The sequence below is a fragment of the Adiantum capillus-veneris genome, chromosome 21 (assembly GCF_014529385.1).
Source record: "Adiantum capillus-veneris isolate H3 chromosome 21, ASM1452938v2, whole genome shotgun sequence".
NCBI classification, from domain to species: Eukaryota; Viridiplantae; Streptophyta; class Polypodiopsida; order Polypodiales; family Pteridaceae; genus Adiantum; species Adiantum capillus-veneris.
Window position 1 is genome coordinate 32240912 of NC_140951.1, and position 23893 is coordinate 32264804.

Consider the following 23893-nt stretch of genomic DNA (forward strand, 5'->3'; position numbering starts at 1 on the left):
GTGAGCTACACAGCTGGAATTGTTACCATATGTATGTGGTAGTGATGTGTGGGAACACACTTAGACCACCGGGGCCTCTTTTCCCTCACTAGGACATTTTTTCCCCGTGCATTGTATATACGTCCATCACTCTAGGGCTAACTTATCTTTCCACTGCACACTAAGTAATGCACTCTCTATTGTGTGCCTTGAGCTTCCTTCGGCTTCTCCAAGATGTGCATGTTTTCCTGCAACCCTAGTTCCAACATTTAGTATTAGAGCAGGTTGCGTCCTCTCGAGCTTAGTCGCCAGCAGGTCCAGCACACGCCTTCTCACTTTCTCCAATTTTTGTGAGCTTTGGAGAGTGTTTGTAGGTCAACCAACATTTTTGGAGGGCGAGAATACTTTGATCTACTCAAAAATTTGATTTGGGCTCATTTCGGCCTTCGTTTCCACTACAGACAGTACTATGCGTGCTATTTTGTCATTTTGTGCAAAAATTTTGTCAGTGCCATTTTTTTGCATAATAGGTCCTTTACAGTCTTCCATGGTTTGTGCTATATAGCATGTGGCCTTCTCGCTTCGTTTCCCCTCTTTTTGGAATAGGCAGCAAAACAAAAGGAAAGCCTTTTTTGCCTTGCCTCATAAGCAAGCTCTTATCGCTCCGCTCGCGGGCAGTTTTCACATCAGGTGCAAGCATTCGCCATGGCTGACAACAACACAGTGTGTTCAAGAAGTTTGCTAATGAGTACGGATTGGATGGGGACAATTACCATATGTGGGCTTACATGAGGCAACATGTTCTTGTGTCAAAGGGTGTCTAGAAAATTGTGCATGGTCAAAAGTCAAGCCTTTCCACATTTGTTTTGGCTTGAGGCCATCGTGTATGCCACTTATGTACTTAACAAGTGTCCTACAAAAGCTATGCAGTCTATGAATCCATATGAAGCATGGAATGATAGAAATCCTTCTATTGAGCACATGGTGTTTTTTATTGTTTGAAATTTGCTTTGGTGTGTAATGGAAATGGCCTATGAACTTTGAGAATAGCATAATTAAGAGAATTAGAGTAAGCATTTGTAAGAGACTACTTTGAGAACATAGAGGGTAAACTTAATTAACGGTAGCAACATAGCCATAGAACTTAATTAACTTGGCATGAACAATACTTTTGCAAGAGAGAGAGTTTAGAGAACTTGACAACAGTTGAGGACTGGATTTATGTGGAGTTGGTCCCCCCTCCAATAGGCTTTTGTATTATAGATTCTCACACCAAGAGAGCACTTGGTACAATACAATCTTTGTGTTCCTCGTGACCTAGGTGATGCCATGAAGATGGAAAGCTTCATGCATTACAAGCATAACATAGACTTTGTAGAAAGCATTAATCATCCCTGGACTCATAGAAAGCATTAATCATCCCCGGACTCAGTCCCAAAGCCTCAAACACCTTCAAAGGTGCAGAGAGCTAGTGGGGAATGAGGGTGAGCACTTTGCAACTCACACAATGTGTGTGTGTGTGTGTGTGTGTGTGTGGGGGGGGGGGGGGGGGGGGGGGGGGCTAGCCCCCTCCTTGCTTTGGTCAAACCCCTCTTCTAGCACTAGCTTGCACTTGATTGGACCTCCTCAAGCTTGGCCAATCACACGCTTAGTGCATATCAAGCGACAAGGGTAGCCTTGGGACAAGTGTCCCCCTTTCCCCTTTGAGAGAGAGGACTTGATAAATGCTAAAACAATTAATTAAATTAACTAAATTATCATTGAACCCTTGGGAGGCCAACCAATAGGCTTTAGGCACACTATGAGGGCAACATGAAGAGGAGCTTAACAAGTGTCCTATTTGCTTTATTTGTACCAAGATTGCTTTGTGTGAGGGTGTGTGTGTTCTCTCTCTAGCTCCTACAAAGAGGGCTCGCCCCCTCATAAGTAGGGATATTCTTTGACTTTTGAACACCTTAACCTCTCAAGCACCTTAGTCAGCAAGCACAAAAAGCACCTCAAGCACTTTAGTCAGTAAAGCACGACAAGCACCTTAGTCAGCAAGCACGACAAGCACCTCAAGCTTGGGCCAGGTTCCCACCTCAAGCACAGTCCTAGCTTACCTAAGGTCCAAGGCTTTTCACACTAACTGTTGGAGGTCATTAATGAAGCTAACCCTAAGTTCATTTAAGCTCCATTAGCATTGCTCTTTGATAGACCATCTCCCATTTGGACCCATTTATCCTTGGCCCCGTGTTGAGATAGATCTATAAGCACATGCCTATATTCTAACCCTTGTTCCCATTTATTCTCCCACAGTAAATGATTAGTTTAATATGAGAAAATCATTTGGGTTGGTTAGATATTAGATTTTATGACATTGCCTCTACTCTCCCATGGTGAATTAGGAATTGGCAATGGCTAGAGTAATCCAAGTTGCTTCCCTCTATCACACTTAGGCTTTTGGCATACCACACATTTTGAAACATACTCTTGTATGTCTAATTTCATGGTGGTCCAATAGAATTACGTCTCTACTCCTCAAAGAGTAGGTTGAATGCCTCTATGCCCCGCATAGGGAGGAGCATGGGATTCATACATAACTTTCTCACAAAGGGAGTGGGTAACACATAGCCTTTTTCCATGGAGAAGATAACCATCCTGCAAGGTGAATGGTTCCTCTTTCTTCCCCAAAGCAAGGGCTGACATTATATCTTTAAAGTCAGGGTCAATAGCATACTCATCTATCATAGAAGATAGATCATAGTGAGTTGCTACAGACACTACATTAACTTTTGGTCGTCGTGAAAATGCATTGACCACTTGATTGTGCTTACCAGCAATGTGAGCAACATGAAAATAAAATTGCAAAAGAAATTTTTCCCACCTCATTTGTTTGGCGGTGTCAGGAGTTTTTTTGAGCAAGGGATTGTGCATATGTACATACACATGCATGGTGCATCGAATAAAGGATTACCCAATTTCCATAGCCAGGTGGTTACGTGGGGCCCACATGTGGACAGGTAGGACAGGGTGTACATAGTGCAGCAATTTTCACTATTATCAGTACTAGTGTATTTTTTCTACAATAAGGAGGAGTTGGTAGCGCGTAAAACTTCTCGAGGAAGCTATCCGCAGGCCGACGACATGAGGTAAGCAGGTGCATCAGATGGCATCTAGTGGCGTCAGGAGGGCGAACGAGGTCAATATTTGCACGCGGATGAGGACGGACACAACGTGGGTGTTTTCTTGTGAGAGTTATGCAGAAAGGTCATCATTAGGACCACTTTTTGGGGCCACTTCACGTGGTGGTGAGATGCATTATTGGAAAAAAGATGAGTGCCAGGTGTGCGAATGATGCAAAAAGGTGACAACTATGCACTACGAGGTCAGTTTTTGGCCTGTTCGGGGTCCGTTTGAGGTCATCTAAAAGGTCAAGGGTGCCCAACTAATAAAGCTAAGTGTGGGAACTGAAAAATCAGAGAGAAGACTAGAAAAAACGTGGAGAAGAGAGGAGGAACAGCCGCAGGTGTGTTTTTGGGGTTTTTGGAGCCTGTTTTGGCCGTAAACTGCTCATCCGAGGTCGGATTTGAGCACTTTGACATTGTAGACTAGGGTTTTGGGCCGTTCCAGACGCGATGGCTCTGTCCATTCTGCCAAATTCCTCCCTCTTTTTTTGCTTTTTTGGCTGTGTAAGTTTCTCCTATGAGCGAAGTTTCTACTCCAGTTTGTGATTGTATCTGGCTTATTTTACCCATTTTGCGTGAGCTATTTGCCCCTTGGTGTTGGCCCAAGCTCATTTGTATCTAATTATCAGAAATTCCCCTCTTTTGAGGTGAGTTTTTTGGGTGTGTGTGTGTGTGTGTGTGTGTCTGTGTCTGTGTCTGTGTGGAGTAGGCAAGTGGATAGTCTCTCTCCTCTCGCTCCATCGGTGTGTTCCATGTCTCGGTCAGGTGGATTGTGTAAGCCGAGTGGTGTCCCATAGTGTGTGTGTGTGTGTGTGTGTGTATCTTTCCAAGAGTGTGTGTCGGGTCGTTATAGAGGCGTTTTGTGTGTTTCCATCCCGCTCACATTCTTTTGGCGCCCCCACGGAGGATCTTCTTCGAGTACCTTCTGCTTCGAGCTTCAAGCTACGAGATTCGGGGCTACAGGTTACAGGTTACAGGTTATAGGTTACAGGTTACAGGGACACGTACAGGTACAGGTGATTCACACAGGTACAGGTAGCTGGAGTACAGTGATATACTAGCAGTGATGTCACTTGCAATTGTTGTGGGTATGCATCACTTGGCGCCTATTTGAGCGCATTGTCTGTTGGATTGTACGTTACTTGTGGAAAATGCCATTGTACGCATTTGTGGAGCCATACTTGGTTGTATTTGGCAGTCCGAGCCATTTCTTAGACTTGGTCTAGAAGATAGTCATTTCTGAGACTTGACTATACGCGATTTGCATTAGCCTTCGTGTGAGGGTCGATAGCGTGAGGTTTTTATTGAGTTGGGGGATTCTCAAATGTGGAGATCCTTTCGGTGATACAGGTAGCTGGAGCATCCTTTTCGTGACCTCGCCATAGGCTATGTACTAGTGATTTCTAATTGATGCTCGGGTTCTATTGTTGGCAATTTATGCATACATAGACAGTCTATATTTTGGGTTCACACTGATCTACTTCTGGGGAAACTCTACCAAAAAAATTTCAAGTTATGATGGCTGTTTTTTTGGTATTTTGAGCCATTTATGCTGTTATGCTGCTGAAATTTGGACAAAAATCAGAGGATAAGTCAGGTGTGCCTTCTTGGGAGCTTCATGGTTGGCGTTAATGGATGATCAAAATGGCCCTCAGTTCACTCCTTTTCACTTAACTCAAAGAATCCATATTAATGTTCATGTGTCCAGGAAGATCTTTTTCCAGCAGCGCATAGTCTTTATGTTTGGGCCAAGAAGATTGAGAGAGATCTTGGAATGTCCTTTGCCTGTTGTAATTGCGATGATCAACTATGAAAACTCATTTGATGTGCATGTGTTTGTCCTTATCTAAAGTTGAGCTCCATTGAAGTTTCTGGGGATTGGGTAGTCAAAAGTTTTGGGTTCTTGCATGTGTGTTCAAAGGGGTTCTCAAAGCATTGTAACTTGGGTAGCCATGGCTTTCTCTTATCCGGAGTTTCATGGAAGAAGTGATGAAGATGTGGAAGATTTTTTGAAAAAGATGGAGGTTGCCTGCATTAGCGACCAGATTCATGACCCTACGCAGATGTTACGTCTTCTCCAAATTTGTTTGAAGAGTGATGCAAGAGTTTGGTCTAAAGCATTTGAAGAGGAGATGCGTGTGGCTGATCCACCTGTAAGGTTGAGTTGGGACAATCTACGACATGGGTTGGAAGTGGAGTTTGTGAAGATAGAAGATCCTGACAAAGTGTGGTAAGAAGTACAGGCTTTGGTGCAAAAGGAAGGTGAGCCAGTAGATGCGTACATACGTAAGTTCTCATTGGCATGGGAGCGGATGTGCAAGGCCTTAGCACCACAGGTACCCCCGCCTGACATGATGAAGAAGGACAGGTTCTTGGCTGGTCTTTGGGAGAATATACGTTGGAGATTAGAGCTAACGAAGCCTAGGACATATGAAGATGCACTAGAGGTAGCAAGGAACAAAGAGTGGAAGTTGAGGAAAATGAGTCAGTTAGGGGTGGAGTCTTTGCCCATGAGGTCTGAATTTCAGCCTATAGAGTCTTTACAAGGTCGCATGTCAGGGGTTCATCATGAACCAGTGGTTCCTGTTACTACTCAGGTTATGCCAGCAGTGGTCACTACATCGGTGCAAGATGATGGGCTAAGGCAAGACATGAAGCAAGTGGTAGATTTGATGAAGAATCTCAGCCTAAACATGCTAGGTCAAGTGGGAAATAATCGAGGTCGAGGGAGGTTTGCAAATCATCCAGGAGGTGAAGAAAGGCCTAGGAATGGTGTTGGACAAAGCAATGGTAGGTACTGGAGGCAGACGCCCACATGTTATAATTGTGGAGAGTTGGGTCACATCAGCCCGCAATGTGATAAGCCACCAAGGATGGGGGGAGACATGTATCCATTTCCAAGATAGGTGCTAACTAGGTCAAATGATTATGGCATCGAAATTAAGGGAGACGAAGGAACCAGTGGACTGACCAAGGAGGAAACGGGAAAGACAAAAGTGCTAAGTGTGGTCACCTTGGAGAATGCATCAAAGCTAGAGGATACATTAGTGATGCCTATTGGGAAGAGGACCACAGAGGATAAGGAAGGAAGAAGTGCCTCAGGTCTTAGTAGGAAGAAAGGAAAGAGCCATGAAGGCGAGGATGTCAAGGCCAAGAGGAAAAGGAGAGCTCGTTGAAAGTTTGGGCTTGAAGGAGGATCTGACAAGCAGGAAGGTAGATGTTACTTTTGGGCAGCTTATAGAGATGGTGCCTGAGCTAAAGCGACAGTGGAAGAGGATGTACTATCTCTTTTCTAGTGGAAGATAGTACAAGGGCTACACTAGCTGATTTGTTGACCTACAAGGAGAATCCCCTTATTGTTAAGGAAGAGGTGGTGAGAAAAGTAGTTGAAGAAGTGCCACAGATCAGCAATGCACATGTGTTGTTCTTTGATGGTTCATACAGAAAGAGCCATGATGCAGCTTCAGGGGGTATAGCACTTTATGATCCAGAGAGGAAGCTAGTATGCAAGAGAGGGTTCAAATTGGATGCTCATAGTAACAATGAGGGTGAATATGCTACTCTGGAAGCCGGATTACACATTTGTTTGAAGCATGAGGTTCGAAGGTTGAGCATAAAAGGTGATGCCTTGTTAGTAGTGAAGCAAGTGCTGGGTGTGTGGAAGAGCAAGAACACCTCATTGAAGGAAATGTGCTTCAGAATTAAAGGCCTGTTAAAAAAGTTCAAAGCATGGAGCATCAGACACATTGAACGTTGTCGAGAAATTTGCGGTCTTGCCAGGAAAGCACCGGGCTTATGGCTGTGAGAGTTTGTGAGAGAACTCAACAAAAACTATATGAAGGAGTTAAACCATAGATGCCATGAAGACTAGGGTTTGGAAAGAAGTTCAATCAAAGAAGACTCACTCTTTCTCTCTTGCACTCACACACAAAAAGAAAGAACGCAAAAGAGAATGTCAAAACAATACGAAGATGAAAACATCAAGGCTATGGTCATATCGTATCATGGGTAATATGAAAGGGTTAATGGATGAGTTAATGGCATTCAATCTTGGCTGACCAAATAGGCTACGAATTGTTCTTTGGAATTGTAGTTTTGTGCTTACCATAATATATATATTTTGTCTAGTGATTGGGATTAATTGTGTGTACAAATCCTCTTGGTTCATAGCAAGATAACTACGCTTACGTCAAAAGAAAAGTTATAGTCTATGAGAGGTAGTATGATGGGATCCGATGATAGAAGTATTTCATTGAGCCTTTTAGGGCCGAAGAGAAACACTATACGTTGTTGAAAGTGTATTTTATGGCTAATCCATACGTTAATTCTAATAGATCGTACAGAGTGAAAGCGATAGAAATGATCATCATGTGGGTTATTCATCTAGGATAGTATGTGAGAAATGTAGATATGAGAGAACTGAAGAGATGAGAAGTTTCCCTTCCAAGCCCTATTCTTGCCCGTAAGCAATAAGGATACTGCGGGGAGAGATGTACCTGTAGCAAAGAGAACCTAGAGAGGATGAATTACTAAGAATGAGAGAGATAGGTTTGGTTAAGGAGATGAGATTAGATACATATATATATGTTGGATTAGAGATGAAAATGAAAACAACAAGAAATCAAGAAAACATCAATGTAGAACACATTTTACTTGAAACCCTTCGGCACCATTATTGATGGGAGAGAGAAGAAGAGGGGAGAATTCAACGTTGATTGATACGCCAAGTACAACACCTTCTTTGATTAGAGTTGATCCTCCAAGGATGGCGTACAAGAATGGCTAGTTTTCCTCTAGGAGAAAGTGTAGGCTTGGGCTTATGTTAATGGGGCTAAGTACAATTAGGCATTACTACTCACTCCCTCAAGAATTCCTCTCATCAATGGCTTGAATGCTTGAGTTCCTTCCAAGGAAGAAGAGGTCCCCTTTTATAGGTGAAGGGAACCCACAAGGGTTTACACAAGAAGAGAGGAGCCAGTGTGAACAGGAATTGGAAAAGTTGGAAATGAGCTGTCTCTGCATGATGTGGGCAGACTGGGGTCCAGTATTTTGATCATATCTCCTCAACCGTAGCTCCAAATAAAAAAGTAAAAATATGGGCAAAAACTTCAGATTATTAGCTACGATTTTCATTTTAAAATCATTTTCCAATTCGGATTGGAACCTTGTGTAAAAAATTCATCCAAATAGGGTCCATTTCTGGCAGCAAAAGTTTTCATGTGGTCCCCTTAGCTTAGACTTTCATTTGATTCCAAAGGACACCTCATGCCATATGAAAGCATGACATTGCTCCTTGACAAAGTTTTGTAATCATGCTTGCAATAATGCATTAAAATAAGTGTATCTTTGAAATCATGCCACCTAGTGTCCCACTAGGATTTGATTCCCTCCTAGTAGCTATTTAAAAAGAAATATAAGAAAAATATGAAAAATACATAGAATATATATAGATTGGAAATTACTCTAGATATAGGATCTAAATAGGGTGTGAGATAATAATGAGATGGTAGAAAGAAAGAATCAATGCATTTTGCCCCAAGTTAAAGAGGTGGAGCTATTGACACTTTTCCCATAGTATTTTTTGATGGTAAAGTAAGAATACATTACCCTTGAGATAAATAATAAGATGAGATAGAAAGCTTATTTTTATACTTACATATGCATATGTACATTATAGGAAATATAATTGTATATCTAAAAAGTTACAAGATAACTCTTGTAGCATGTGTTCCCACTATGTACATGTCACAACACGACAACGTGTTCTAATGGTTGTCTTGTTGTCGACTTGAGAACCTGAGTGAATGTGGTGACCACGGTGTGATTTGGTGTAGTGTACCTTGGTGGCCTTTTTGCCAAGAAATGAAAGTGCTGGTGGTACAAACAGGCTGGCTCTTCCACTTGTTTGTGAATGAGGTCGGTGAATGTAGCCGTGTCTGTCTCTTTGGTAAATGTACCTGCGGTTTTTCTGTCCCTTGCTTGCATGGTCATTCCTTTTATGGGCAGTCTGAGTGCCTCTGCCACTATCTCTTTAGTGATCGCTAATTCGACCTTGTTCCCTTGGGTGTCGGATAACTGTGCGGTTCCATCTTCTTTGATGGTGGATAGAAGCTCATAAGCCTTCTGGAAATCCACTCCGCAAGGCTCTTGTTCGTAGAAATCCCTGAGCCCTAGCCTACGGTTAGCCTCTTTTGTCTCTGGCTTGGCGGCTACATCATAGACTTCCTTGAGCAAGAGTTGCAACTCCACCTGATGCCCTTCTTCACTTTCGAATGTGCCAGTGAAAACCATAGTGTGGTGCTCTTCTAATTGTTCTCTAGAGAGGTAGAATGCCTTTGCTGCTTTGACTGACTCGGGGTCTAGTTGATAAGTGGACAGTTCTTGTAGTTTCTCCTTTTGGTTGAGCTTCTTTTTAGCCCTCTCTGCTGCTTGCATGGCTCCTGTTCAGTGAATAGGGTGCAAAGTTAGCAGATTTGTCAAAATTTTCTTTGAAATGTCTTTTTAGACTGAAATGCTGACAATTTGGTCCATTTAGCTTTAAATCAATTTTTGAACAAGCAAAGATGCATAAAAACATACAAGGAACAAAACTCTATGGTCAAAACAAAAATTTGCAACCAAAGAAATAATCAACTTTTTCAACTTTTTCAACTTTTTGCAAAACTTGGCTTTATAGGCTTGAAGTATATACCAAATACATGCTTTGAGTGAATTATGGGTTCATTTGATGCATAGGGTGAAAATGGTACCAGATTTTGGCTTTAGGTCTTTGAAACAGTAGATATAAAGGAAATTTGAGATTTTGAACTCCAAATTGATTCAAAATTGGCTAGTGGGCTTAACACATCATATACTTTGGATGTATGATGGCAAAATATCAAAATTCCCCAATTTTGACCAAAAATAAATAATCACGATTATTAACTTTTCTTCCAAAATTGAAATTTTTTGGTACAAATTGGTTCTAGGCATTGTATAGACCTTGGGTATGAGATATGAGGTGATTTGGATCAAGAAATGTGGTCCATAACCCAAATTTTGGCTTGCAAAGACTTCTTTGCATTTTTTGGTAATTTTACAAGTATGGGTGGTCATTTTGGCTCATACTTGTTTTTTGGTATGTAATAAGTGTGTACACATGATAGGTGAGATGATTTGACAATTTCCAAGCAAAACTGATGCAAAAGAAATAATCGCGATTATTTACAACAGTGACAAAAACTTTGCAAAACCTATAAATTTTGACCTAGACATGTTCAATACACCTAATACAAAGTCCTAAATTGAATTTGGTCAAGTTTGGTCACGCCGACATCACTTTGTGCTCTGTCGACTCTGAAATCACCACTTTTTGTGACTACACTTCCTGTTGGGTTGGTCGGTCAACTTTGAGGCTTTGGACTTGTCCGCAACATAGTCGTGAAGCAACATGTCCAATTCTGGCTCATTTGGAGTCAGTTTTGCCTCGTATGTCGAATTTGACGCTTTGTAACCTTCGAGCCGTTTTTTGCTATTCGAGGGCTTTGCTTGATGGATTTTATCAAACCAATCATATGCATTGTATATGGACCTCATTAGCAAGCCATCTGTGGAGTCAGGTCGGAATTCTGGCATTTGCCAAAAACCTAACTTTTCTACTGGGGACCCCCTTGACCCCAGCCGAATAGTCAACTGGTGATATAGAAAGGTTCTATTATGTTAGGGCATGCTATGGTTCAAATCCCATCTGATTTGGTCAAGCTGGCAGGCCGCTATGGTCAATTTTAGGTCGTAGGTCTTCGTGCACTGCTCGATTTCTAGGGTTTTTTCTAGGGCTTTAGAGCTACCGGCCGTACAAAATAGAGGCCGAAATCTCTCTTTGCAAAGGCTCCAAGTGGAAATGAGGTGGTTTTAGCCTACCTTGGATATCTATACCCGGACTTCCCGAACCAAATTTCCCCAGATTTCCCCGTTAGTCCCACTAGTTCGTGAAATCTATGTTAGACTAAAAAATTTCCCTGATCCGATTCTTGTAGCTCATTCTGCAAGAATTTTGCAAAAGTAGGCCTGGCCGCCTAATTAGGCTTCCCGCTTCCATCTTCTGATTTCATTGAAAATTTTTGTGCTTGTCCGCCTTGTCTTTTCGATCACCATCGTGTCTTTCCTTTTTCCATATGAGCTTCCCTGCTATTTATTATTAATTTTTGACCTGTTTATTTGAAAAAATCAACAAAATAGCAAAATGATCTAAAAAAGTAAAGTAAAAATCCAATAATTAAGAAAATACTTGAAAAACATAGCTTTATTTTTTTTTTGTTGGATTTTGCTAATTTTAAGTCTCATTATCAATAAAAATGATGAAAAATATCCAAAAGAGGACTATTTTTGATGATTTTTTGATAGTATATACACTACTTACACTCATTGGGAAGATATTATCTGTGAATTTTCCCTTGATGATGAATTTTAAGGGCATTTTTAGAAAATCTTGCAAAAAATCACACGTTAATATCAAACTTTTTCCTCCCTCTTCAAACATTGCCCTTAATTACTTAGTACTTAGTACTTAGTGCCCTTCCACCCCTTTTAGATGGCGTACTCCGAGACGACTGTGTGCATGGGTTGAACAATCGTGTCTATGCATAACCGTGGTTGGCTCTACCATGATATGAAGATCTATGCAATTCAAACCCATATGCTGTGCAAGAGCTGGGTCTTGAGTAATTGACTCAAGGGTTTCCGAGGTCGAGGTTTGCTGCTGAGGTCTTCCAAAGAGAAAATCTTATAGCTTGTGTGCTCTCTGTTTGATTGTACCATCATGATGCTTTAGCACACTGATTGCTTGAGCTGTTGGTAGCACTGTTGTTAAGCTTTTTCTCGCCATTGGTAGCTTGGTCGGCTTGGTGCTGCATGGTGTGGTGGAGTCTGTTGAGACTTAACTCGCCATTGCTTGATTGGTTTTACTGTTTGTGGAGAAGATAAGTGATCCTTTTTCTTCCAAACCATTTTCATGTTAGGTTCCTTGCTCGGAGATGCTCGTCTCTGTGTTTTAACCCTTGGAACCTTCTTTTGTTTTGTCGGTGAAGTTTTAGGCACCCAGATTTGAATCGGCTTATCCTTAAGCTGTGCTTTTGGTGCCCAAATTTTCCTGACTCCTTGCATGCTACATGTAGCAGTTGATTGTCGAGGGGATGGAGAAGATTGACTACTTCGTGGTTTGGTTTGCTGATTATTTCTTTTCCATTCCTCCTTGCTTGGTGCAATTGGAATAATAAGTTGTCCTCCTCTAGGTGATAGCTTTAGCTGATTTGTATCCCAATCTGGTACTGCTTTGTATATTCGCATCCAAGGAATTCCAAGAATCATCGTCTCATTCATGTGTTCATCTGGCAAGCAAAAAAACTGATGAGGACATGAACATCCGTGTACTATCACGTTCAAGTTGACTACTCCCAATGTTGGAGTTGGGTTCTTGTTGCATCCTTTGATTGTCGCTATTCCTACCGTCAATGCTTGACTTATTGCCTCTTGTATGTGGAATAACTGACTGCATTTACTCTAGCTCTTGTGTCGACCAAAGCATTGATGCTATGATTTTTGAGGTGTACTTTGACAAGCATCCACCTTCAAACATATTCTTTAGCATCTGCAAAAAGTGTTGGCCACCATATGCCTGCCATCAAGATTGCTCTTGCGGTGGTCTCGCTAGAAAAGTGACCTCTAGCTAATCCAACAACAAATGCTTGTTCTATAATCGGAATATATTCGTTTTCATTTGCACAAAGACGCAAATGTTGATCTTTACCTCTCCAATACAATTGGTTCCCTATAAGAGCATAGTCTCTTGCTTCAGTTTCAATTGCTCTTTGACGATGTTTACTCATATCCTCAGGAAATGTTCGGCTTGATAAGTAAGTAACCAGATAATTACTCCACTTAGGAACATGTGACATTTGAAACAATGTTACATGAGGAAATGGGTGTCTGTTTTTGACATTGAGGGCAATCTTTTATAAAAGATCGAACATCTCTCCTCATAGTTGGCCAAAATACTCCAAGTCTCAAGATTCGTTGCATAGTTTGGTCTTCCGCAAAGAGAAGTCCTACTATGGTAACATGTGCTTGACTTAGGTACTGTTCTTTTTCTTCAGGGTTAATGCATAAAAGCAATATCCCGTCCCGATTTCTTTTGTATAGCCTTCCAGCTAGTAATTGATACATAGATGATTGCTCAATTAATCCGATTGTGATAGGAAGTGGTATTTGTGAATCCACTTGAGCTATTGTCATCAAGGACACAATGTTTTCCGACCATCTAGGTATCATTTCTATGGAGAACAAATAGGCATCTGATAGATCATCATCTACCCCTTCAGGTGATTCCCCTGAAACAATCCTTGACAAATGATCCGCTCATTGATGTGTAGTGCCTTTTTTCACAACCACAGTGAAATCAAATTCGAGAAGAATGATGAACTATCTCACTATTCTCCCTGTGCTGCAAGGCTTGTTGACCAAATACAACAAAGCTTGGTGGTCCACAAAAAACACAAACTTGTTGGCTAATAGGTAATATCTATACTTTTTAATAGGATAGATCATTCCTAATCCTTCTCTTTCGGTGGTGGTGTAATTATTTTTTGTCATGTTCAATTGTTGGCTAGCATAAGAAATAGGAAAGTCAATTTTCCCGTCTCCTGGTTGAGCTAGTATACAACCGATAGCAAAATTAGAAGCATCTACATGTACGTGTAATACCTTATCCCAATCTGGTGTTTTCAATATTGGAGCTGAGGTGAGGGTTTGCTTAAGCTTCATGAAGGATTCTTCACAGGCCTCGGTCCATTCAAAGTGCATAATCTATACATGGGTTTTGCAATTATAGCATACATGTAGATGAACCGTCGGTAATATCCACAATGCCCCATGAAGGCTTGTACCCCCTTGACTGTTGTTAGTATAGGAAAATCAGCAATGACATGAATCTTCTCAATGTCAGTAGCTATGCCATTTTTAGACACTATATGTCCAAGAATTTTTCATTGTCTACCCATGAATGTGCACTTTTCAGGATTTAAGCAAATCCTATAAAGTCTACATTTTTTGAATACCTTTTTGAGGTGTTCAAAATGATCAGCCCGGATTGATGAATGTACGCATAGATCATCCATATATACTTCTAAGAATTTCCTAAGATATTCTTTGAAAGCATGGCTCATCAACCTTTGAAACGTGGCTAGAGCATTAGTTAACCCAAATGGTATAACCAGATAGGCAAATATACCCCATTCTATTGCAAAAGCAGTTTTATGGTGATCTTTTGGGTCAACCAAAAGTTGATTGTATCCCGAAAAGCCGTCTAAGAAGCTATAAGCTTCTTTTCTTGCAACTTGTTCTAAAACATGCCTAGTTATCGGAAGAGGAAAGTTGTCTCTGATGGTAGCTGCATTCACCTTTTTGAGATTAACACACACTCGTAATTTTCCATTCTTCTTGGGTACTACCAGAATTGGAGACACCCAATCTGTGTGTTCAATTTTATAAATGAATTCAGCTTCCTTTAGTTTTTCAATCTCTTCTTTTATCTTCTTGGCAAATGTTTTTTTATATGTGTACATCAATGCCCTGCACAATGTTCTAGACACCCTTTGACACAAGAACATGTTGCATCATATAAGCCCACATCGGGTAGTTGTCCCCATCCAACCTATCCTCAACAGCAAACATCTTGAACACATCTGTGTTGTTGTTGTCAGCCAGGTAAATGCTGCATCTGATGTGAAAACTGCCCTAAAATAGGAGAAACGGAGCGGGAACAACCTGTGCTATATAGCACAAACCGTAGAAGACTATAAGGCACCTGTAATGCAGAAAACGGCACTGACAGAAATTCTGCACAAAATGACGAAATAGCCTGTGTAGTACTGCCTGTAGTGGAAACGGAGGCCAAAATGAGCCCAAATCAAAATTCTGAGCAGACCGAGCTCTTCGAGCAATCCCAAAAAAATTTGTCGACCTGCGAACGCTCGCCAAAGCTCACTGAAATCGGAGAAAGTGAGCAGGCGTGTGCTGGAGCAGCTGGCGACTAAGCCCGGGAGGACGTGACCTACTCTGATACCAATTGTTGGAATTAGGGTTGCAGAGAAACACACATAGCTTGGAGAAGATGAAGGAAGCTCAAGGCACACGATAGAGAGTGTGTTACTTAGTGTGTAATGGAAAGATTGATAGCCCTAGAGTGATGGGCGTATATACAATGCACGGGGGAAAAAACCTCCTAAAGAGGGAAAAAATGTCCCGGCGGTCCTAGTGTGTTCACACACATCACTACCACATGTATATGGTAACATCAACTCAACGGGCTAGTGATGTACCTTCCACTAGCAATGCTCCAGAGGGAGCAGATAGCAATGGTCAAGGAGTGAGACGGTCTACTAGAGTCTCTCGTCCACCTGCGCGCTTCGAGCCGGGTCTTGATTACATCATGTTGACCGATTGCGGTGAGCCAAGCTGCTACCAAGAAGCCCTGATGACGGATGATGTGGTGAAGTGGGAGCAGGCTATGGAATCTGAGTATAAATCGATTCTGGCTAATGACACTTGGGACTTGGTAGAACTGCCAAATGATGCGAAAGCTTTACCTTTGAAATGGGTTTAGAAGAGGAAATTTACCTCAGGTGATCTAAATCCAAAGTACAAGGCTAAACTTGTAGCCAAAGGGTTCAAACAGCAAAAGGGAGTCAATTTTGATGAAATCTTCTCACCTGTGGTCAAGATGACAACGCTTAGAACCGTACTTAGTCTTGTAGCGATCGAAGACATGGAACTTGTCCAATTGGATGTGAAGACATCATTTCTTCACAGGGATCTCGATGAGGATGTTTACATGCAGCAGTCTGAAGGGTTTGTTCAGGAGAATGCATCTCGTAAGGAGCTAGTATATAAGCTCAAAAAGGCACTTTATGGCTTAAAGCAGGGTTCAAGGCAGTGGTATCATAAATTTGATGCACGTATGAGGTCTCAAGGATATAAAAGGAGCGAAGAGGATCGCTGCTTATACACAAGAAAGCTAGATAATGGCTCGATGATTATTCTAGTTTTGTATGTTGATGACATGCTTATTGCTGGGAAATTCATTGCGAAAATTGTCAACTTGAAGAAAACACTTAACAATAATCTTGCAATGAAAGATTTGGGGGATGCTACACACTTTCTTGACATGCGAATCAAAAGAGATCACAAACGTCATATACTTGAGTTATCTCAGGAAACATACATTGAGAAAGTTTTGCAGCGTTTCAATATGCAGGGGGGGAAAGCATTGAGTACCCCAATGCAGGCATTCTTGAAACTCAGCAAGGAAGATGCACCATTTGACTACAAGTCCAAGTCTAGCAAGTGCGGATACAGACAAGAGATTCTTCTTGATCCCAGGTACATAAAGTGCATCAACAAGTGTGAGGGAACTGCCATTAGCAGCAGTGAGCACAATCTTTCCAACTCCCTGAATTGGATAAGAGGTGTTGTTGGCACAAGTGATTGAATTCCCATGAGGGACAGACTCAAGAGAGGTAAACAATTCACGATGTGAGGTAATGTGCTTTGTAGCACCACTGTCGAAATACTACACATGTGAATCTGCAGCAACTAACAAGCATGCATCATGGACAACAGGATTGTCAGTGCACTATGTGCTAAAAGCCCATTCTGCATCAATATCAGCAACACAGTCTCCTTTCATAGAAGACTCAACAATGGCTGCATTTGTAGTGGAACCAGCATTTGCAGTGGAACCACCCTCTTTCTTCTTATCCTCTTTGGCCTTCAACTTAGGACACGACTTGATCAAGTGATCATTGGCTTTACAATAATGGCAACACATCTTCTTTTTGCCCTTATCACCAGAATTGCCAGACGAAGTACTACCAACAGAAGCATTAGGAACAGAATTTTTGCCACTCGTAGCAGAACCATAAGAAGTGGCTGCATTACTGTTACCACCCTTTCTTTGAGAAGCAATAAAAGCCTGTTCAACTGCACGCTGCCTAGTCCTGTTTTTTCTAGAAAGTGACTCTTGCAACAGCAATGTGCATAATGCATCAAACTTGACAACTTCAGGATTTCCTTGGGTCATCAGTCTCCAAGTACTAGCAAAAGTCTGGTAGGAATCTGGTAAGGCATCAAGAACAGTCTGCACAAGGGAACTGTCTGAAATGACTTCACCTGCAGAAATAAGCTGCTCATTGATATCCTTGACACTAGCAAGGAAAGTGTCCATATCATCTTCCTCATGCATAATCTTCGACTCCGGCTCTTTACGCAGCAAAGCAATTTTAGCCTCATTGCGGCTTGCATAAAGACCTACTAAAATATCCCAAGCCTGTTTTGCAGATTTTGCTAAACGGATGTGAGGAACAATGGTGCGCTTCACAGACAACGCAATCAATGCATGAGCCTGCGCATCCTTAACATCCCAACGAGCTTGTTCTGTCGTAGGCAAAACAACTCTAACAACTGCAATCCTTGCAGCAAGACCTACAACATCCTCAACATCGCCTACATCTCATGGGTATGGTATGTTGACAGATTTCTGGATCAACACCCTTGAGATCCTGTAAGACCAAGCGAAGATATCTTGGTATTCCTTTAACAAGCTCAGCAAAAGCTTTTCTTCTTCTTCTATTAGGTCATTTGCAATGTAAGCAGGTCTAAGCTCTTCTCCTGGTTCAGCCAAGTCTATCTTTTTAGCGTTTTCAGGCCCTTCGTAAGACTCGCCTTGTTTCCGTAGTTCCCTCACATGTTGTTCAACTATGATTTTTTGATCTTGGAGAGTATACTTTTTGTAATGGGATGGAACATGGATTACATCCTTACCATCGTCTTCCGTGGTTTCCATTTCGGTTGTGTATATCTCCTTTAGAGCTTTTTTCAACTCTTGATATTTCTTTTTCCGCTCGACTCTAGTCATGAGTGGTTTCTTATCCTGTGATTTTCCTTGAGTACCCTTCCTTGTTTTTCTCGATGTTTGAGACATTTCTGAGTTTTTGTTTGAAGGATATTTTGTCTTTGACACAATCATTAGCATCTATCTGCATCAGGAATTGTGTTTTACTGGAGACTGATGGCATAGGTTGTGTTTTCACAATTTTGGCGTCTCTCTTGCGTCTATACCATTTTGTCTTCTTGATTTCTGGTTTGAAAGTCAAAAAACTTTTCCTCCCCTCCTTTTAAGAGTAACTTAGCTCTCGTATGCTCTTTTTCTGACCCTGAATCTTCTGAGGTAGCCGAGTGTTTATGTAACTTATCAGTTGCATCGTAATAGAGGTCTAAAAAGACTTGTTGAGCTTCCATTAAGTCCTTGGGTTCCTCATCTTTGTTTTCAATGTTGAGGATTGAAATCATTTGGATGGTAATTATGTTGTAGCCATCCTCATTGCAAAATTGAGTAGGCATAGACGTATTCACACATACATCCATTGTTGCTAAAATTTGAGTCCACTCGAATGGCTCAAACAAATTCTTTGGAAAGGGTTCAGGTATGTAGGCTTCATCTGTGCAATCTCTTTCTAGGATACATTCTTCTCGTCTTAAGATTTCATTTTCTGAAGCTCCACACATCCAAATAGGAGTGTCTTTGTTTAACCAGGATGGGAGTTTAGTTTCAGTCGAAGAGACTGAATCAAACTCCTGGATGGGTGTTTTCAAGACATCTCTATAAGTGTGATCTTTTAGATTGACTCTTGTTATAGATCCCACTTGCTTCAAGTACAGATAGTTGTTTCCCCAATCTTGGATGACCTGTACCTGTCGCATGAAAGGTCTTTCCAATATGATTTCATAGTTGAGTTTTTTCCCAAAGTCTACTATGGCAAACATGTGTTGATATTCAATTCCACAAGAATTAACTATCACTTTTTCAAGCAGTCCTAAGGGTATCTCAATGTGTCCGTCAACCAACTGCAATTTCATTTGAGTTTGTCTAATGGCTGGCTGTCCCCAGGATTCCCATACTGCTTTAGTGGCTATGGCTATACCAGCTCCACTATCCAGTATTGCCATGGTTTCAATGTCATTATATTTCACTGGGAGGGTGGTGTTTCCTTCTTCCCCTTCATAATATTCTCCAACTTTGTTCATAGGAACTGATTGAATCTCTTTGTTTTCCATTTCATTTTTCAAATTTCCCAAATTCTTTGAGATTAACCCAGTTATCCTCACCTTCTCTAGGGTTTTTTGTAAATCATTCCATAAGTATGGTCTGAGTTTTAACAGTTCTCCCAAGGTAAGAGTGCATTGGATGGGTGTAGACATGATTGAATGAATGTTGTCTACTTCTAGGGTCTGTTCATCTCTTTTTACTTGAGTGGTCTTGCACACGATGGATTCATCTTCATTATCTCCCAAGTAAGAAGGTAATGTTTTTAATGTCAATAGTTTTGACATTCCTAGCTTTTTGCCAAGAAAGTAGCGCAACTCGCCTAAATCTTTCATTTCAAACTCTTGTTTGAGAAGACCCTTCACATGGTCAATCTCCATAGCATTGTCACCAACAATAATAAGGTCATCTACATATATGGTAATGACCACAATCCCCACATCACTCTCACGTACATAGAGTGAATGATCAGCATGAGCTCTCCTAAAACCAATACTGACAAGATACTTGGCAATCCTGTCATACCATGCTCTAGAGCCCTGCTTCAAACCATACAAAGCTTTGAGAAGTCTGCATACATAATCTGGGTAACTTGGATCGACATAACCAGGTGGCTGATCCATATACACTTCCTCTTGCAACTCACCATTCAAGAAGGCATTCTTTACATCCATTTGATGCATAATCCATCCTCTAGATGCAGCCACTGCTATGACAGCTCTCACTGTCGTCATCTTTGCCACTGGAGCAAAGGTCTCCTCATAGTCTATGCCATACGTCTGTGCATAACCCTTTGCGACCAGCCTTGCCTTGTGACGCTCAATGTTACCATCAGCCTTATGCTTGGTTTTATACACCCATTTGCAGCCAATAGCTTTCTTGCCACTTGGCAATGGCACCAACTCCCATGTGTCATTTGCTTCCAATGCAGCCATCTCTTCATTCATTGCATCATCCCAATGCACATTTCCAACTGCATCCTCAAAACATGTGGGCTCCACATCCTGTATCACCTTAGCCATGTAGGCTTGGTGATGCGCTAGATACCCATCATAAGTCAATTTTTGAACTAGATTTCTGACTCTATTAGATCTGCGCGGTCCTGGGTCACTCCTTTGCCCTCTAGCATCTTCTTGTACTTTCCTTACACCAGGTGTCCTGACAGCCGGAATTCCAAATTCCTCATCAAGACTTTGTTCAGAACCATCTGAATCCATGTCTACATGTGAAAAACCTGATGATGCATCAACCATAAAGGGAGGTTCATCAACCTTTTCCTTTCCTTTTCGTGATACATTCCCTGTACCTGTTGGTGGAGTAACCTGCGTACGTAGTCTACCATTCCATGGTTTCTCAATAGAGCCACGAGAAGAGGACTCTTGTGGTCCACTCAAAACCTGTGACTGTGGCCTCACATTTTGTACAACCACATCATCTTTTACATCAGCCCCAATAGTGCCATGTGCATTGCTGTACCAACTGCTCATCTCATCAAAGACTACATCTCTGCTCACTCGTAATTCTCGTGTAGTAGGATTGTAGCACCTGTACCCCTTTTGTTCAAGGGAATATCCCACAAGAATACATTTCTCTACTTTAGGATCCAATTTCCTACGCAACTCATCTGGTACATGCACGTAAGCTATGGAGCCAAACACTTTCAAGTGTGCCAAATCAGGCTTTGTACCTGTAAACTTTTCCTCAGGTGTTACATCATGCACCGCAGTTGTAGGTGTCCTGTTCATAATGTACACAGCTGTATTTACAGCTTCAGCCCAGAAATGATGAGGCATGTTCTTCTCATTCATCAATGCACGTGCAACCTCTGCAATGTGCCTGTTTTTCCTTTCTGCGACCCCATTCTGCTGTGGAGTATATCTGCATGTAAACTGCCTATGTATACCATGCATTCGCAGAAAATCTGAAAAATCATTGGAGAAGTACTCTCCCCCTCCATCTGACCTCAATGTCTTGATTTACATATCTGTCTCCTTCTCAATCATGACTTTGAAGTCTTGAAAGTGACCAAACACTTCACTTTTGTTACGCATGAAGTAGACCCATACTTTCCTTGTATGGTCATCAATGAAAGAGACATAATACCTGCAACCATGTATACTTGCAGTATCGGTTGGACCCCAAACATCTGTGTGCACCACCTCAAGTGGCTTTTTACATACATTGCGCTCATGTGGAAATGAGCCCTTTGACTGTTTTCCAAACTGGCATGCTGCACACACTTTATGCATACCATCCACCTTGAATTTGGGCAAACCTTTTACAATCTGTTTTGTTTGCATGCTGCGCAATCTCTGCTCATTGACATGGCCAATGCGTTTGTGCCAAATGTCAACATCAGCCACAACACCTGTGCCCTGTGCAAATAATGCAGCTTTTACCTCAAGCATGTCTACATTCAGCGTAAACATTCTGCCCACACATTTGCCCTCTGTGATCAGCTTACAGCCATTCTGGAAATCTTCTACATAACAGCCATTTGGATTGAAGCGAACCTGCAAACCCTGCTCAACCATTTGTCCAACAGAAACAAGATTCTTTGTAATGTTTGGGACATGAAGTACATCTGCTAAGTACTTTGATTTCCAACTCTTTGTATTTAGAGGTATGTCCCCTACATGAGCAATGGGGTGAGCTGTGTCATCTCCTGTCTGCACATAGCCTGACACATCTGGTTTGCGCATATCTCTAAACCACTCTCCACGAGACGTCATGTGATTAGAGGCACCTGAATCCACATACCAAACATCATCTTGGGTGGAATTCTCTGTAGTCATTGTATTCATTACATGCTGCATAACAAACATGCGCTCGTTTTTGCTGTCATCTGCATCTTTGCTAGTAGATGCATAGTTGCCCTGTTCTCTCTTTCTACTTGCTTTTCCCTTTGGACAGTCACGTGACATGTGACCTCTTTCACCACAAGTCCAACATTCTCTACTATCTGGAGTATGTTGCTGCCTGCTTGATCCTGCACCACGACCTCTTTGACTCCCCCTGCCTTGAGACTGGTTTCCCCTGCCACCTGTATTGTTTTGATTTGATTGACCTTCCAGAAATTGGCCCCTGCAACCCCTTGGGCCTCGACCACGACCTCTACCTCTACCTATGTTGGAGTTAGAATAGAAGGCCTGTTCAGAAGTATTTCTGCCATGAGAAGAAGATGTGTCAAGGTTCTTCTCCTCAAGAATAAGCATAGAAATCAAATCTTGGAACACGGGGATGTCGTCTCTTGTATTCATGGAAGACCTAAAATGTACATACTCATCTCCTAGACCATCCAAGCATGCACGGACAATGTCATCGTCTTCCACTGAGACTTTAATAGATCCAAGAGCCTCAATGATACTCTTGATCTTCAAAGCATAATCATTGATGGAGAGGTTGTTCCTCTTAACCTGATTTAGCTCCGACTTTAGTTGAAGCTTCCTGGCCTTGGTGTTCACCTCGAACACTCTGCCTAAGTTTTTCCATGCAATGGCGGGGGTTTCAGCATCCCGTAGATAGCCCATCATGCCATCTGTGATGCTCATAGAAAGCCAATACATCACTTTGCTTTGGCCTTGTTGCCAGTCCCTCAAAGCTTTCCTTTGTTTTGCTGTAGCATTTGCCTCGGGAATCTCTGGTTCCTTTTCATTGTCTCCTTCTACATAGTCCCAATAACCTTTTCCTTTTAGGAAATTTGTTATTCTGAACTTCCATGCAGGGTAGTTATTTTTCTCAAGCTTCTCAGTAACAATCTGACTGAAACCGTCAGACATCTTGAAGCACTAAGACAAAATAGCTGCAATCTGCAAAAACCTGCAAATCTACTGAACCTGCTATCGTGGTTCCTGTAACGCTTTCTACACTCAACGAGTGTCCACAATCAAGCGTACATACAACCACTGTACTTGTACAATAAATCTCTGTATACTGCACTTTGGAGACTTGTTCAGAAACTTGTGCGAAAAACCTTTTCCATTGAGGAAATCAAATGACCTATGAACGATTAAGAAGACTTGGAGTGTATTGGCCAGGAATGGAAAGAAATGTAGCTAATTACGTCAAGAAATGCAACTTTTGCACATCCAATACCACTGTGGATTATGCCACATTATGCCAAGTGACAGTAGCACCCGCATGGAGTCATGCTATTGTGGAATATTTGACTAATAAGGAGTTGCCAGGAGATTGGTCTAAAGCCAGACAAAAGGCTTTACAAATTAAAGTGAATAGGTATACCCTCATTAGTGACCAATTGTATAAAAGAGGAACTGATGACGAGTTAAGGTTAGTTCCTCATGAAAATGACTACTTTCCATTATTGGAACAAGCTCATGCAGGCATGGCAGGAGGTCATTTTTCAGCGGAGAGAACCGTAAAAAACATTATGGTTGCAGGCATATGGTGGCTGACCATGATTCAAGATGCAGCAGAATTCGTGAAAAGGTGTGATGAATGTCAACGCACTAAGGTACCAGTTAAAAGAGACGAAATGCCTTTAAGACCAATGATGAGTGCTCGAGCATTCGCTAAATGGGGATTGGACTTTGTTGGTCCTATTACTCCACCAGTGTATCGTTCACAAGCACAATATATCATAGTGGCCTCG